Here is a 17,812-nt window from a genome sequence, read left to right on the forward strand (position 1 = left end):
AATATATAAGTGGAATTTTTTCTTTCTATAATTCTTTGAATTGTTTATTTTTTATTTTTAGTTTAACTTGCTTTTATATTTCACCATTTCGGATTTTAGTAAATGCTTCTCTACATTAAAAACTGACCTTGTGTCTAACGCTGCCCCCCCCCCGGTAAATAGGAAATAATATGACGTCTGAAAAGTGCTTTTCAAACCCAATAAAAGCATTACAATACATTTAAACCTCGAAGAATTTCCGCCATGCGCCCTTGTTCTAAGTTAACAACTAGCCACTACTTGTGTTTCAAACTTTTTTTTAAACGCTTCAAAATAAAATAAAGCTTTTTTGTGTTTCTCTCTTTTTTAATTTTTTTTGAAGGGGGGATTTGAGGCGCCCCTATTATCCCAAAGAACCAGCTATGTAAACACTTTACAATATTTTTTAATTATTTACAAAAATTCTTTACAATCAATTTTTTTTAATGAACAAATTATTTTCTAAAATATATTTTTGTTTTTAAGTAAAATTAAATTAATTTTTAAAATATTTATCTTCATTAAAAAGGGTTGTTAACCTAAATTTTTTGAATATCATGATGAGGCTTGTCTGCTGGACCTACATATCTCATGTGGACTAAATAAATAATACAAATAAGGTCACTGTCATTTTTGCTGGTGACCACAAATTGAGTCATGAAAGTAGGTGTACATATCTAGTTATATAGTCTCAATTGCATCTTGATGAGAAATATCAATTAAAGATTGAGCAGTTGCTATTTTTTCTTTCAAGAAATGAATATTGTGGAATTTTTTTTAATTATTAGAACTGACACTGGAGTAAAACCATAATTTGAAGTAGGTGGCTTTTTTCTTTGCAAAAATCAACACGTGAGCGCATATTTAAGACATCTTTTCTTATGAAGAATATTGTTTTGTAAATAATTTGCACATTTCTGTAACTACATCGAATCAGTATGGCCTTAATAGAGCCAAGCATGAAAAACGTACTAAAAGCATTGTTCCTGAAAGAATAAACATTATATGGTAAAGAAAACTGTTGATAAAAACAAACTTCCTCCCCAAATATCTAGAAAATCCTTTAACCTAGGTGCTGCAAAATTCATATAACAGCTGTAAAAGGGTTAGTGCCAATCCTGAAGAGCCAACAGATAAAGTAGCATTTAAAGAAATCCAGTGTTAGTGCCAGGAATTAACTGAACTAAAATATTTAAAAGAGAAACCTTATTCTTGTATGTGACTTGTAAATATTCACAAACTTATAGAATTGTTTCAATTTTGACTTTTTCAAGTAAATCATTTAGAAAAAATGCAAACACTAGATATTGTATGAAAATATGATTTTTTTTATTTTAATGAAAACTCATGAAAATGTATCAATATCAAATCAGCATCTTGACGGACCTTTTTGGGGAACAACAGTCCCTATTCAATATTCGATATAACTGTTTCAAACTTTCAAACAACCAGTCTGACGATTTTGTCACTTATGCTGGACATGTGAATCATGAGTGCAAGAGATTTCACTGACTGAGTACCAATTTAAATGCTTAATTTTTATAGGTCTACAATCACCAAACGATTCAAAAATTTGTTCCCGACTGCTAGTAAAGCTTGAAACAAAAATGACCTGACAACTGAGTGTAACAGGTTGTTAAACTTAAAAAAGGACACAATGTTAGTCCAGCAGCAACACACACTACCTTCACTAACGTCACACATCAACTCCAATAATAGGCCCAAGGTTTTGAATAAAACCCACTGTCTGCATGCTTGACTTGCGGTGAATGGCACTATGCTCGTTTTTATCCCTTCAGAATACACAAGTGCAAGTTTGTCATAAATGTGGCCAAAAGAAAATTTTTGTCATCCTCCTAATGCCAAATCCCCTTACTCAGCAAAATTACAAAAAGAAAAACCAGCAGAGGAAATCAAATGCAGTGTCTGCCTCATTTAAGATCGATTACAAATCTCACAGAAAATACATGTGTCCAGTTCGTTTCCAATTCAACACAGCATCAGACATTACTCTAATCTTGCACAAAACATGGCTGAAAACGGGACCTATTACAAAACCAATTATGGTGCCAAGAGTGCATCTGAAAATGATATCCAACTTACTGGGGAACTAAATTACTCCTTCCAAGACAGAGTATTCACCGGAACCTGTTATGTAACATACTGATCTAAATCTGATTGGTTTGGACTAGATCGAAGAACTCAATCTCTTCATGGTCTCATTGGAATCTGTCTTCAACACATTTTCTCTTAAGTCAGTTCAGGACACTGAAAAGCATTTTACTCCAACACTTAAACTTAAGTTCAGTGATGTTTTTCGAGAGGATTTGGGATGTTGCACAAAAATGAAAGCCACTCTCAAGTTGAAAGCCGAAAAACAGCTGAAAAGGAACTGGATCGACTTAGAGAAGCTGGAGTAATAGAACCAACAAACAACGCCAGATGGGCAGCCCCTATTGTTGTGGTCCAAAAAGCAAATGGCAAAGTTCGCATCTGTGCTGACTATTCCACGGGACTAAATAATACACTAGATCCACACCGATATCCCCTGCCAATACCTGAAGACCTTTTTGCCAAGTTAAACAGTGGAACCTGTTTTGCAAAAATTGATCTTTCTGATGCATTCCTACAAATCGAAGTTGATGAAGACTCCAAGAAGCTCCTTACAATCAACACTCACAAGGGATTATTTTGATACAACCGTCTTCATTTTGAGGTTACTGCCCCATCTATATTCCAGCAGACCATGGATGCGATGCTGACAGGCATAACGGGAGCCACAGCATTTATTGATGACATCATCATCTCTGGCACATCCCAGGATGAACTACAACGTCTGATTGCTGTACTTGATAGGATCCAACAGTACGGGTTTCATGTACAAGCTGAAAAATGTCAATTCTACCAAACGTCAATAAAATATCTGGGTTTCATCTTTGACAAAACAGGTTGACGACCCAACCCAGAGAATATATCGGCCATCAAAAACATGCCAGCTCCAACAGACGTCAAAACTCTACGTTCTTTCCTTGGGTTGGTAAGCCATTACAGCTCATTTTTACCAGACTTACACCACATCCGAACTCCTCTCAATAACCTCCTGAAAAAAGGATTGCATGGAGCTGGTCATTAGAATGCAAAGCTGCTTTTGCCAAAATCAAAGTTTTACTCTCTTCAGATCTTCTCTTGACCCATTTTAATCCATCTTTGGACATTATTGTGGTTTCCAATGCTTCTGACTATGGTGCTGGAGCCGTGATCTCTCACATTTTTCCTGATGGCAGTCAAAAAGCTATCGCTCATGCATCTAGGTCTTTGACACCTGCAGAAAGCAACTACAGTTAAATCGAGAAAGCCTTGGCGATATATGCTGTAAAGAAGTTCCATAAAATGATCTACAGATGTCACTTTACTTTGGTTACAGACTATTAACCTTTGGTGAGCCTTTTGGATCAAAGAAAGGTATCCCAGTGTATACTGCCAATCGACTACAACAATGGGCTATTTGGCCTTCGGGACAAGATCAAAGTGTAGTATCTGTTCTTCAGATGCTGCACTTCTATTTCTTGTTCTCTTTCGGTGGAGGAGAAATCCTTCACGACTGAGACAATTTTTATTTTTGTACCTTTTCTCCACGTTGAAAAATGACCCTGGTGTCTAACTCTGTCCCGTGGGGAGGCATAGTAAATAGGTACAACAATGGGCTACCACATTATTGGACTACAATTTCTCAATGAAGTACCTTTCAACTAATTCGATTTGACATGCAGATGCCCTATCGAGATTAATTAGTACACACCAGAGGCTACCTGAAGACTCCGTTATTGCAGCAATATCCTTGGAGCCAGAAATCTTCAACACTCATAGCTAGGATAAGAGAACTACCGGTTACTTTTGATATGATTAAAGAAGACAGCTTCTGACTACTACTACAAGAAGTTATTCACTACCACCATACCAAGTGGCCAACAGTGCCCCCAAACAAAGACTTACTACCATTTTTTCAATGGAAATCTTCCTTATCAGAGGTTGATGGTATACTTGCCAAACGGGTCATCATTCCCTCATCATTGCAAAACAGAATTCTAAAACAATTCCATTTCAGACACCAAGGCATCAGTTGCATGAAAGCATTAGCATGTGGTTACGTTTATTGACCAAAAATGGATAAGCAGCTGGAAGATTTGCATGCACTTACTCTAAATGTCAGCAGGCAGCTAAATCCCCTCGAAAATCTACACTTTCTTCATGGCCTATTCCAGATTCCCCCTAGTCGCGCCTCCACATAGATTTTGCAGGGCCTACAAATGGACAATCCTTTCTTGTAGATGCTTACAGCAAATGGCCAGAGATATTCCAAATGAACCACATTACCTCTGAGGAAACAATTTCCAAACTCCAACCACCTGCGACCATCACATCTCCCAGACAGAATACCAGATCACTCTATTCCACTAAGCATCTTGTTGGACACCTTCAACTTGCCACAACAAACACCTGAAGCTGGAGTGCAAGAACCTAATATCCAGAAGTCAGCTCGCACCCGTTGTCCAACACAACATTTGCAGGTGGATCCTCAACTGAAGTTGTACCAGCGACAAAATTTAAAGGGGAGATGTTGGGATCAAAAAAATTTATAATGCAAAGGGGAGTAACTCTTTACTTCTTTGGCCAAAGTCGCCTCCCTTTGTCCATAATCCTAAACTTAAATTTCTCGCGAGATGGACAACCGGAAGTGGACAGTGGAGGGAAAACAGAGTTACTTTGAAAATGACGAGATGAACATCATGCCCATTCATTGATTTATCATATTTGGACTTCTAACTTTCATCTATTATGTTTGAATTGTAGTTACGTGTGTGAGCGTGTCTTCTTAATAAACTTATATTGTTATGTAACAGTGAGTGGTTCCTTATTTGTTCATAAGTGTTACGTTTCTTTCCTCATGAGCTGCCACTTACCAACGTGAAGGCTGAAGTCCCTGCGGTAAGATATTTTATGTTATATTAATCCAATGCATCCCACGATATAACAGGAATGAACTTTATTGCAACACATGCTGAAAAGACACCATATTCGTGTGAAGTATGTGGCTATATTTTCCATAAAAGAGCACATAGGAGTAAAACCATATTCTTGTTACATGATTATTCTCTTAAAATATAAATGTAAAACATTAAAAGAAATCAATTTTCCTTTTTAACTTGCAACTTAGAAATAGCAACTTATTTGAAAGCTTATGCTAAATAGGAAATAAAAGAAGTACACCAAAACATGCATTAAAATCAATGATTGAATTAAAAATAATTTAAATTAAATGTCATTTTTCAAAATCAGTATTCATATTGTATGTACATGAACAGTATATAAAAAGATAGTCTGTGAAGTTGTATTATAAAATTTGGCATCATTGTTAGTGTGAGAATGTGTCATGGTATACCCAAAAGACATGAATATTTATGTCTCCCTCTTACAAGTTGACCAATTTTTTTTATATATCTTAGATTAAACAAAGAAATAAGAAGAGTCAAATACATTTTGTAGGCTTAACTTTCTTCTCAAACTGTTGTACTTGTGCACTTTAATGAGACTTCAAATTAATGCTTTTTGGTAAAAAAAAAATTACATAAATCAAGATCGAAATTAGTAAAAATTCCAAAAATTATGAAAAATGATTGAGTAGAAACAAGACTATAAACAATTTTTTGAAATTACAGTTTTATCGCATTAGTTGTGTAGTTATAAAAAATAAAAAGTGGATGTATTTTTAAAAAATAATTCTAATTTTGATCATGTTTAATTGTTTTAATTTTTGCTAATTTTGATATGTATATATGCAATTGTGTTTTTATCTAAAATGCCAAACAAGTGTTATTACTTGAAATACATTTTTGGGAATCCCCTTATATTACACCAGCACCAACCCTTTTTACCCAAGAAAGAAATGAAAGAAAACAAAAAATACAAATTTGCATTAGGTTTCTGAATTTTTGATATGAGGATTGGTTATTAATATTTAGATTCTTCGGATTTCGGTGTCATTTTAAACTTGAGCTGACAGAACAAGAGCAGGTTACCTCTATGAAGTAAATAAAGGGTTGCACTCAAAATTCTATCTAAATTACTGAGTTCGACAACATACTCCTAAAGAAGGTCAAAGGTTACATCGACCAAAACGTTGTGAAAATGACATTCAAGATAAGAAAAGTAGTCCAAAGTATCCAATAAAACATTTGCATTTTTTTAAATTCTGTCTCTCTTGTTTTTGTCACGATGAGGAAGAAGATGAAGAGCTGGAATTTCGACTTTGTGTTAATCGGTCATAGAAAGTCAGTTTGATCAACTCTCAAGTTGTATATGTCCTTTCAAAATGAATAAATTGAATTAATATTTTCTACGCTCCTTTTAGACAAGCCTTCAATTTCAGTATGACTGTTCCCTTAGCCCAGATCATTAATTCTCTGGAGAGAATTAATGATGGCTAAAACCAATGACATACAGACAGGGTTAACACTTTCGTTTACAGATGTGCCTATTATTTACAAGTGAGGAGCTGGTAGTGCCATATAAGGTTGTAAAGATCTCTCCTTAGCTACACCCCACAACATTGACACATGCCACCAGCAAATAAATAGTGTTATAGGTTTATTGTTCAGTATTTTACCAGAGAGATTGTGAAATTGTCATGCAAGAACAAAGATATTAGTGATAGGATAGGTAATTTTTGTCACTTAATGGTGTCAAATAGAGAGTTAAATATTTTGACCAAGATTTTTCTATCCATCTACAGTGTGTTCTGACTAGTCTCATCCGAGCCGAACAGAATCGTGCATTGAGGAATTCGATTTAGCTAAGGTGATTGATTTAGATCAGTCCAAAGCATTTGATGGTGTGGACCTGTGTTCCTTGGAGGCTGTTTTCACTTAAAATGGCTTTGGTCAGCATTTTCGCTATTGGATTCACCTCTTGTAAATGCAAACCCTGGTGAAGGTGAGTGGTTTGAGATGAAAGCATTTAAATTTATTCAGATCTATTCGTCAGGCATAGCTTTTATTGATGCTCCAGTATTGGAACCCTTCTGTTAGGAAATCCTCCCACTATATAACACCTTCCTTCATAGTTAAGGGTTAATCAGATTCAAAATAGGATTACTTTAATGTGGTGCTTGCACACATATTCTACCTATGCTGATGATGTAACAGTGCTTGTAGCAATCAGTGTCCAGATTAGTGTTGTCAACAGAGAAATCAGAATGTATGAAGTAGTAACAGGAGCTAAAATAAACTTTGGCAATTCCTTGGCCTTCGAAGAGTGTCTCCCAAAAGGGACCTTTTAGCTGGACTAATGGATTTTGAAACTTACTTGATTTGGTTCTGATCTTTCAGCTGGAGAAAAATTGGTCTGCAATACTGAAAACTGTCCTGGATGCTGTTAAAAGGGAGAGCGAAGGATGTGTTTCACACATCTTTTCAATCGTCCTATATCATCTATTGGTGTTTCCATTCCAGTTGGATAGTAAGGAAAATTTTAGTGATTGCTTAGAAATGATTTACCTCAGAAGCGCTTATCTGTCTGAGTGTTTACATACAGTTACTTAATAGAGAAATTAAAATGACAACATGCAACTGATTTTATGGCCAATAGTCATGTGAAAATAATGTGAATTCTCGTCATTTATACACAAATTAGATGATTTTGGGCTACATAAATGAAACCATTTGAAAAACGGGACATCTGTGATAGATTATTTCCTTGAATCAACGCAGAAGATGAAAAATAAAACTAAAATTGTTCATTGCTGAAGAAAACCACAGCATAGCCTTTTTAAGTTCTTATATCTTGGTATGGTCCGTTGCAATCAAGGTGACTAATCACACTAATGATCGATCTGCAACCATATAAGGTGCTGGTGAGCTGACTTAGAGGCAATGCCCGAGAGGTGGCCCAGGCCTGAAGAAAAGTAGTCAGCGAATATTCAGATGTAGCGCAGGTTCTCTGGGCTGCATCCGTCAGATCCTGCTTCATGGGACCATATTTGTGATATACCCCTGGCTGTGTTCATCGATCCTGGCTCACAGGACCATAGATGTAACCCAGCAGGGCTACACTTTTAACTGTCTTGTGGTTGACCCCTCAGAGGTGACCAGACTCTCACTGGTCACTAGAAAATGCCGCTCTACTGCTCAGGGCACCTGAAATGTGCATGACCCTAAGTCCTTATGGCAACACTGTCTACTTTGATCGTCGCTTTAACTTTGTGCTGAATCTGGTCTGTGTCTTCCATCGTCTGGTGTCAGGGCATATCTGAAACGAACTGCATCTTCATTTAGGCTGGCAATTGAGAAATAAAAACTCGCGGTCATTTTCTCATAAAAAAAACAAAATAATCTATAATATAAATCTCACCTGTCTGTTTAAATGTATGTATGTTTGTATAGCTCGCAAAACTTTTGACAGTGGCGACGGATTCTCATGATCGGTATCGTTTTGAAGATCGACCCTTCGGACGACAAATATCGAAAACTTGGCCAAAAACATTAATTTCTTCACCCTCAACTGGGCACTTTTCTACAGAGAAGGGTCGCTTTTTCCATGATATTTTTTATTTTGATTGACTAGCCTTAATTTAAACATTCGTCACTTCCGGTTTGGCGATGGGCGCAACAGCAAAAATGTCACTTTTTTTTACATTCCTTTCCTCCTTCGCGGTACAGATTTGAGCCTGCCTGCCTACTACCACTTTTTTTTTCTCTTTTTGCTCAACACACACCACCTAACACCTGGACAACGCTGGGCACTCAGGCTAGTTATTCATAAAATATTCTTAAGATATACAGGGTACACTTGTATGAAGTTGAGTTCTTTAGGCTCTTAAGGGCTTCGTGATGCAGATTGTGTTCATTTAGCCAATTTCCCAGTTAGGAACAAGAGCTTTTCAACTTAGCTTTTCTGGGGGTTTGCCCCCCTCCCATCGGGCAGGGGCCCAAGACGATGTGCACTCCTCGATGCCAGCCCGCAAAAGGTTCTTATTTCTAAAAACAATCGTTTTTTTTTATTAAATTGGCTTCTTCCCTCTCTGTCATTTGAAGATGACTTTTCCTTTCTCCCATTATTTCATATTCTTTTCTCTTTTCTTGTAAATCTCTTCTTTCTCTTTCTTAACCATATCTTCCCTTCAGCTCGAATTACTTTTCCCTTAAAGAAACTGCATTATCTTCCAATGTTAAATTCCCATAACTTACTTGGTGATCTAGGACTTAAATATAACAGGTGGACTAAATGACAACATTTCTTAGATACCAAAGCAGACTTTTTGAATGTAATTATTGTACTTGTCTTCCTCAATTAGTTATTTAAAATCCATTTTTACCAAACCCAACTAGAAAAACAGTCTCTCTCCCCAGCTCCCTTGCTCCAAAAATCCCATTATCAGATTTATATTTTCCTTTCATTGAAACAGATATTATTTTTCTGATGGACAGAATTTCATGAACATCTGTCTTTCCTTGACCAAGTGTCAGCATAACCCCACCCCTAACCATACCTCATCACCTCTCATCCTCATCTATCTGAACTGGATCCCTGGCGTCACCTGGGATCCTGTTACACAGAGAGGACGTGATATCTCCAGTTGTTGAACTTTTTGGAACAGATGTGAGTGCTGAAGGATAAATGGGAAGATATGAAAATAGAACTTGAATTTACTTTCAGCAATCTCGTAACTATTGCTTCCTTTATTTCGTTTAGTCCTCACATTCTATAGGCGATATTTCTCACAAGAGGACGTATTGCTGTTTTTTTATTTTTAGGTCTGGATCTATCCATGTAACACTTATATTTGGCTAGTGTTTGAATTTATTTAAAAAGTGTTTTAGATCAAGTAGCTTCATATTTTGTCTGGATCGATTTTTACCTATAGTTGGGAAATCCATAATTGTATTATTTGGAACAGTGCTAAAGTATGATTATAACATGGCGCTGAAAAGTCCTGGTTTGTCACTCTAACGAGAGATGGGAGGCCATGACCTCAAGCAGCCAGCCACGCTTCGTTAAATGTAAAACAAAGGAAGAAGGAAAAGTTTCAGGGTCCTGAACCTCCACAATGTGAAAATGTAACAGGTTTGTAGAATGTTTTTGACTTGTGATGAGACGAATGGATTCGCCAATCATTTTTATAACCAACGGCTGTGCTAAACAAGCAATGAAAACGTCCCAAAATTATTATAAAAATTGTCGAATTTTGGATTCAATCTGTTCGCCGCTTACTACGTCACGGACCGCATTTCTTGGCCGCCATCTTGGCTACTGATCTGAACTACGCCTCCATCTTTGTTCAACACAATATCTCAGAACTTAAGAGGTTAACTACGCCACGGACCGCATTTGATTCTTGGTCGCCATCTTGGTTACTGATCTGAACTACGCCGCCATCTTTGTTCAACACAATGTCTCAAAACTTAACAAGGTTCACTCAAGAAATTGATATGGCAAGATGCAAAATAGACAATCTTGTGGTAGCACCATGTGCTGACATCTGTCAGCTATCAGCAACAATGGAAAACAAAACACGAGAGCCAACGGGCTTTCCAAGGTCAAATATGATTTCAGAACCGCAGGTCAAATGTTCAAGTCTCGTTAAGTTGACATTTTCTTTTTGTCATCAATTGAAATGACATTTCCCCTTTCCTAAATCTTTAATAAATAATTTTGAAATAATTTTTGCAATTGAAATTTCAAAACAAATTAACATTTTCCCTTTTGCTCGGAAATATCTTTTACCAAAACATTTCTTGCCTGGTCGGTGCATTCAAATCTATTACTCAGTGAGTCAACCTCTTTTGAATTGACAATTTCCCTTGACATCAATTGAAATTATAAGCAAATTGGATTTTCCCTTTTTTGCTCGGAATTAAATCCTAAACAAAAACAATTCTCACCAGTCAGTGCGTTCAATCTATTATGAAACCAAACACACACATCAAAGCGAATTAACATTTTCCTTTTTTACACGGAAATATCTTTAACTAAACAATTAATTATTTGTCATTTTCGTGCGGTTGTTACATCATTTAATATCCAGCCAAACACACACATACATAGCCCTGATATTTACTAGTGGATGTATTGCTAATGTAATCAGGGCCAATAGGTAATATGGCAGTTAGCATGTCCTGGCAGCTGAATCTCTCAGGGCCAGCCACACCAATGAGTCACCTAAGTTCCACTTAAATGAGAACATTAGAGTTATGGTAACAAAATCTAAAAAGGATTAAGGGGTTTTGCAGAGAACCAAAATGCCACTGGCTTGTGTAATCAGTGAGAGCATATCTATGTTAAACATCACAAGACTTGAACAACGAACGCTTGAATTAGTTTTCTGAGTGTATGCGTTTTAGGAGAGGTGTGCAAAATCACCAAAATTACGAGTGGAGAGGTGCACAAACTTGATGAGTTTGGTCAACAATATTTTCAATTACTAGCAGTGATCAGGTATCTACGTCAAACTGGACAAACTTTAGCAATACTGATGGATTATGTGTGGGCACAATTAGATATGTTGCATTGGGGCACTTGCTGCTGAGCACAAGTGACTCCTCAATGACTGTAGGAACAGGCTCAAAATACAGACCAATTTACACCACCACCTGAACCTCAACAAGCTGATATAGAATTATTATAGCACCTTTGGTTGTATGATGTTTGCTAGCTTGGGAAAATATAGTGACAAACAAATATTACACTGGCTTCTAAATGAGGGTGTAATGACTGAGAGGATGATATCATGATGACCCACCCCCCACAAAGGAGGAGTTAATGCCTGGGAAAATAATATGAAAACAGAATAGATAGTACACTACCACTTCCAAATGGAGAAGATAATCCTAGAAGAATGGTATCATGAGGAACGAACATATACAATACTGTCTCCCCCACATACACATGTCTCCCCACATACACATGTCTCCCCACATACACATGTCTCCCCACATACAAAAGAGAAGGCTGTACATGGGAGGATCGCCCCCTACCCGTAGAAAATGATGCTTGGTGAGTATGGGATCTCCAAAAGAAGGTAATCCCTGGCAAGATGGTCTCAAGACAACAGAGCAGATACTACATTACCTCCCTCCTTGTTAAAGGATGATATAATATCTGGCAGTATTATTCCTTACTTCCTTTTAAAAGGAGAAGGTAATTTCAGGAAGGCTAGTCTTATGACAGCAGAGCGATACTGCAATATCTAGTCATTAAAATATTATGCAATAATAGATTAAATACGTTTGTTCATTTTCATTTATATAAAACTGTCTAGCCATAAAAACTATTCTTGGCTAGAGATTTTTATCCTTCGCCCCCAAAGTCAACAGAGATTAAACCATTCCTGTAATGATTCGGTCCCTGTTGATTTTGCGGTGGGAGTTTAGTTCTGTGCAGTTTTAGGAGGTCCGCCCTCGTAGGCCTTGCCTTTTCTCATTGAGAAGAGGTTAGTTTATTACTAACGCCTGAGGCGCACTCACCGGGGAATGCCGACGGGTTTGCCCAAGCACTTTTTGCAGGTCAGAGTGCCCCTCCTAGAGAGTGCTGACTTCTCAATCCCACTTCCCGACCCTGGTGTCTAAATTTTTGGAGTGGGAGAGAATTAAATACTCTATGGTTCCTTGGTTTTTTGGTTAAAGTTAAAGTGTATTCATATGTTAAATTTATTGTGGAAGACAATGGAAGTGTTTATGAATCTCTAAATGAAGGTGCTGTGATGGCATGAACCCACTTAAAATTTCAAATATATCCTATCTTTATGAAATTGAAATCTATAATATAAATCTCACCTTTCTCTTTAAATGTATGCATGTATGTATGTATGTCTGCCTGAAACTTTCGACAAAGGTGATGGATTTTCACGAGATCGGTGGTATTTTGAAGCTCGACCCTTCGGACGACAAATATAAAAAAATTGACTAAAGAAATTAATTCCTTCATCCTCATCTGGGCACTTTTCTACAGGGAGGGGTCGCTTTTTTTCACCGATATTTTCGAAAGTCACTCCCTCTTTTCGATTGACTAGCCTTAATTTAAACCTTGGCCACTTCTGGTTTGGTGATGGACGCAACAGCAAAGATGTCATGTTTTTTTCACATTCTTTTCCTCCTTCAGGGTACGAGTTCAAGCCTGCCTGCCTACTACCACTTTTTTGTTCTCTTTTTGCTCAACACACACCTCCAAACACCCGGGAAACGCTGGGCACCCATGCTAGTCTAATATATAAAAGGCAACATGTGTGTGTGTGTGTGTGTGTGTGTTTGTGTGTGTCTGACAAGACCTTCTGACAAACACGTTGGAATCTGACCAAACTGGTACTGTTTTCAACCTCTGTCCTTCAGACCACAAATATCAAAATATTGGCCAAAAACATTAATTCCTTCACCCTCAACTGGGCAGTTTTATATAAGGAGGGGTCGGTTTTTGCGTCGCCATTTTTTGCAAGTCATCCTCTTTTTCAATTGACTAGGCTTAATTTCAATGTTCTCAACTTCCGGTCAGGTGATGGAGACATTAACTAAGACTTCGGGTCTTTTTTTTCCCTCCTTCACATTACAAGTTCGAGCCTGCCTGCCTACTACCACTTTTTTTTTTTTTAACAACTCTCTCCACCCGGTTGTTGTTTTGATATTTTTTTTTTACTCGACACACCCAGGAATTGTTTTAAAAAAAAATTTTTTTTTTGGGATATGATTTTTTTCGTTTGCTTCTTTCTTCGCCCTGCTCAATATCCTTACTAGTCCACCTCTATACGCCGGGTACTCCCGCTAGTCTTACATAAATATATCCTGTAGAACGCAATGGAAGCTGTTCCAAAATTAAGTGCCTTAAGAGAGCTATGAGGATGGAACCTCCTTTAAAACTTCAAATATATTGCATATTATGAAATTTTTGTCATGTATAAAATACTCTGGAGAAAATGGAAATGGTCTCGAATTTCCACATCATCCTCTTTGTACCAGATATTTACTTACACACACTACTATAAAGAGAGAATAGCTTTAAATTTCAATACCAAACTCCTTCCCCAATTTTGGGTCTAAAGACTTGAAATTTTAGATGTAGGTTACTTGGACATGGGTCAAACATTTTAATTTAATTTGAGCCCAAAACAATAAATGTTAAGGGGGTCAAAATTGGTATCGAAGTTAAAAAAAAATTGACATCTGTGGTCTCTACCAACTTTTCTCTATGGTAGTTAAGGAAGCCTATTATATAGAAAGGCATTAATGTACACATTCACACTTTTTAATATGTACAAATGCACATAAAGTTATGAACAGCACATAGGGCCCGAGTAAAGCTGGGCATAACTGCTAGTTTCAAGTACATATAGTTCCGATTTGAATGAATCTAAACTATATGTATAAGACACTGTTAAAATGAAAGAAGTTGTGGCGTAAGAACAAAGAAACTGATATGATATTATAAGCATAGTGAACAAGTATAGAGTACTCATCCACATTCAATCACAATCAATGTCGGATCTACCTGCTAATATATATATATATATATATATATAATTTTTAGAATGTGAGAGAGAATATATAATTATTTTCACAGCCAGACAACATTGCATGGCTCTTGTAAGCTGCGATGTTGTCTGGTTGTGGAAATCATTATATATATATATATATATATATATATATATATATATATATATATATATATATATATATATATACAGGGTGTCCATAAAGTCCGTGTGCACTTTAAAAAATTTATAACTTTATTTGCATTTGGAATAGAAATAATCTGTAAAATGGATTTGAAAGAAGTAAATCTATATTTTTTAAGCTTTTATTGAAATTTTATTTAACTTTCCACATGCCCTCCATCATTAGCAATACAAAGGGTAATACAATTTTGCAGTTCACGAAAAACATTTGCGAAATGGTTTATAGTAATGCCTGAAATCAAAGTTATTCTAACTTTCAAATCTGCCAATGAACTAAGTTTGGTTGCATACACAGTTGTTTTCACATGTCCCCATAAAAAATCTAATGGAGTCAAATTGATTCTGAAAAATAAAAGAAAATATTTTTTAATTATTTTTTACTTATCTAAAAATTGTTACGAATTTTGTGGTGAAAAATTATTCAATAAATATACTTAAAACTAGATACATGAAACTTTATAACATTTTTTACAGATTATTTCTATCGCAAATATAAATAAAGTTATAAATTTTGTAAAGTGCACACGCACTTTATGGACACCTTGTATATATATATATATATATATATATGGACTTGTTTGTAATATACTGAATTTTACTAGGTTCGTATAATTCAGTAAATTTTCATATACCAATGAATTTTAAGCCAAAAAGAGATGACTTAAAATCTAAGCTACAAAATTATCATATTTCATAATTGAGCATTAATATACTGTATTAACAAAACCAAGACTTCAAAAAAGGAATTGATAGCAACAAAAAGTGTATTTCATTGTCAGTTACAATTGTTTCAAGCCCGGTTGGACAATTTCAAGCATTATGGCGTTTAAAAATTTTCACATAACCAGCCTTTCTCCAGACTTCTTGAATAAAAAACACTTTGACAATAGAACATTATTTAAAGAAATTTCCCTTAAAGGATATGAAGCATGCGAAAACATTTACCCTGGACGCATCATTTGTCAAAAGCCCATTTAAATATTAATATATCACCTAATTTTTCATATCCTTATTTAAAAACCTGTCATAAGAAGTTTCCACAAAAACCCGTAGCCATTTAATATCTTTTAATAATACTATTCATTGAATTCCTAAATTAGATTTCTATATTTCTTTATTTCACATAATTAATTTAAAAAAAAATTTTTTGAATTTTTTTTAATATTTATAATATGGCCAGAACAACCTTGCTAAAACGTTACGGTTATTTTTAGTTTTGTATTCGCCCATTGGTGGCTTCAATGTTTACAAAACATCGATTATCTTATTACTTAGATATAAGACCAGTTTAGGGTTAATATTTTATTAAATAAGAAAATAAAGAATGACATTACCTTATATTTATTAATCCTTATACAAAATTCCGAGTTATGGATCCTATTCTATTTTTTATTATTTAATATTTTATCATTCAGTTTCTTTCATTAGAGGTCCTGGATATGACCTTAAACTATATCTAGTGGTGTGACCCCAGCTTGCAGGCTTTGGGGAGTGTGGAGCCACCCATTAATTGCCATTGCTCCCAGGTCCACTTTGACCCGGAGTGGTAGTACCTGTTAGGGTCCCAACTATAGGTTAAATAGAAACCGACTTGAAAACAACAAATATATTCTATTAAAAATTTTTTCTTCCAAATCTTTGGATTTGGCATTAAATAACCTGAAAAGGGTTGATATACCGTAAAACAAAACCAACCAACCAACCAACCAACCAACCAACCAACCAACCAATCGTTAATTAGATTATAATGTGGTTCTCGATAGTTGTGAAAAAGCTAACTACGAAGGGAGATAATCCATCACGTTAATTATTAGTTAAAAAATTATGTGGAACAAAGGTCGAATTAAGTACTTATAACAGTTAAAGGGAGATAACTAGGGTCGTTTGATGTTTCAGGTCTAGTAAATACTAAAAAGCGTCTATGATTTATTAATTAATTTAATAAACAGATACAGAAAAGGCTATGATAGCTTATTTAACAAATTAAGAATTTAAAATATATTTTTCATCTTAAAACTGATTATTTACCCATGGGTTTAACCTACATCTGCTATCCATCCATAATCTACCTGGGTTACTCATCATGGCTCCAAAACCAAAATTGCAATTTTTGTATTGTTTTCTTGGATACTTAAATAAAATAATATATATTCTCTAATAATTATTCTGACAACAGAGAAAATATTTGCTAATATTTTCTCTCCTCTGATGAGATGGTAGATATCAAAACCCTATAGGTTAAGGAGATTAAATTTCTAAAGTATTCTTTGTCTTGCTTAGAATAATAAAAATCTTTGATATGAAACTCAAATACTTAATTTCAATAATTTTTTTTTTAAATTCATTAAATCACTACAATTAATATATATATATATATATATATATATATATATATATATATATATATATATATATATATATATATATATATATATATAAAATAAAAATTACAATTGAATTTACCAAAATGATCCAAGATGGTAAAATTAAAGTAAATTATAAATATTAAAGAAATAATATTTATAAAATTATCTCAATCAGATATAAAAGCTCGATAAAACCAAATAGGAAATAGAGCTTATAATATGAGCAAACAGTTAATAAAATATGTTAAAAAGCACTTTGAAAGGAGTTAAAAACATATTTAATCTGAAAAAGAAACACTAGATAAGTGGATAGTCCTTAATCCGCGGAGTTTCGAAGAAATACTTTCCTTCTCATCAGAGGTAGGAATTAGCAAAATGCGGGATCAGATTTTGCATGCAGAAGTATTTGATGAAACACAAGTAAGTCAAAGATCTTACTTGAAAACAAAAAAAGTGAAGCAGAGGGAATATGGTAAAGAAAAAGGTGATTACACACGAATGGATAGTCTGGTGGAAGATAAAAAAATCCAGTGACGGTAAAATCCAAATGTAAAACTTCAAGAAAGTTAAAAGAATTTCCATTTGTACAAGTAAAATCCAAGGAAATCCCGTAATTGGAAGAAGATGGTCCATAATAATCCAAAGGCAGAAATCCATGGAATAATTCACAAAAATGTGTACAAGGAAAAAAAAGAAAAGATTCCAATAATAT

The sequence above is a fragment of the Euprymna scolopes genome, chromosome 34, assembly GCF_053919585.1.
Source record: "Euprymna scolopes isolate OS-2025 chromosome 34, ASM5391958v1, whole genome shotgun sequence".
Classification (NCBI taxonomy): Eukaryota; Metazoa; Mollusca; class Cephalopoda; order Sepiida; family Sepiolidae; genus Euprymna; species Euprymna scolopes.